At 53.7% G+C, this 1,312-nt stretch overlaps 1 non-coding gene across 1 annotated transcript; it reads left to right on the forward strand.

Moving 5' to 3' along the window:
* Positions 1-878: 878 nt before the first annotated feature.
* Positions 879-951, forward strand: Trnak-cuu. The gene has a single exon. It is a non-coding gene; the product is annotated as a tRNA-Lys (tRNA).
* The last annotated feature ends 361 nt before the right edge of the window (positions 952-1,312 follow it).

A 1,312-nucleotide genomic window follows, 5' to 3' on the forward strand; every position in this document is an offset into this window, starting at 1 on the left:
GTCTGATCCTGCGAAAAACCATCTTCCGGGATGTGGAATTGTTTAAGATCTGTGACATGAGTTGGTCCTGTGGACTCACCACTGAAATGGTGAATTAGGGTGTATGTAAGCGGGGAAAGCTTTTTGCCTACACGAAATGGACCATCCCACCTGTTGGCCAGTGAGGCCGTGAAGTCTTTTGCCGCGTCACTCAGGGGGTGAGTGCGCCTGAGCACCAAGTCTCCCACCTCGAACTGCAGGTCTCGGCGTCCCTGGTTGTACTGGTCGGATTGCTGCAGTCTGGCAACGTCAAGGTTCTCCCGGGCTTCCTTGAGGTTGATGGTGAAACGCTTTCGCAGGTCGTCTGCGAACTTTGTGTAGTTGCGGTCCTGTGCCCTGGGCTCTGTCGAACGGAGGGTGTTAGTGAGAGGGAAAGCAAGCTCTCTGCCAAAATTGAGCTGGGCAGGGGTGAGCCCGGTTGACCGGTTAACCGTGGTGCGAGTGGCGAAGGCCATTTCTGGGAGCTTCGCATCCCAGTCTTTGTGGCGCTCCGTATGAGCAACAAGCATCATCTTCAGGTTTCGATTCACCCTTTCGGTTATATTTGCCTGGGGATGATACGGCGAAGTCCGTTTATGTTCAATTCCCAGAACCACGCATGCCTCGACGAACACTTTGCTCGTAAAATACGACGCATTATCCGAAATTAGGCTTGCCGGGAAACCAAAACGCGCGAAAACTTGAAGTAGGCAGTCCCATATTTTCTGCGAATCCAACTTTCGTAAAGGAAACAGCTCCACCCATTTGGCGAAATGGTCTGTTACTACGAACAAGTACTGGTTTCCGCGTGGGCTACGTGGAAATGGACCCATGACGTCACAGCAAGAGATCTGCCAAGGGCCCGGCTAGCTCAGTCGGTAGAGCATGAGACTCTTAATCTCAGGGTCGTGGGTTCGGGCCCCACGTTGGGCGCCATGTGGTGGGGTTGCCTTGCTGCATGCCCATCCGGGAGGAACAACACGGAGCCGGGGTTTCCAATACAAGAAACTACATTTATTAAAGTAACAGGAATGGATTGTTAGTATCAAGTTCAACGTAAAACATTGCCGGAGCGTTCCAACTGGACGCCTCCGTGGCCACGGTCCGCCCTCCCCCCTCTGTGGGCGTGTGCCTTCTTTCATAGGCTGCTGTGCCTGTCCTATACGTGCGCTATTGCGCGCCTCGGCCGTTGTCCAGTTTGGGCATTTGGCAGCGGCCTCTGGCCGTGGTGGGAGACTTGCTCCCACAACCTCTATAGGCCTGTGTTTCTCCTTCCAGTCTTTTCGAAAGGTTT

Source organism: Ixodes scapularis, unplaced genomic scaffold (genome assembly GCF_016920785.2).
Source record: "Ixodes scapularis isolate PalLabHiFi unplaced genomic scaffold, ASM1692078v2 PGA_scaffold33__2_contigs__length_1026942, whole genome shotgun sequence".
Lineage (NCBI taxonomy): Eukaryota > Metazoa > Arthropoda > Arachnida > Ixodida > Ixodidae > Ixodes > Ixodes scapularis.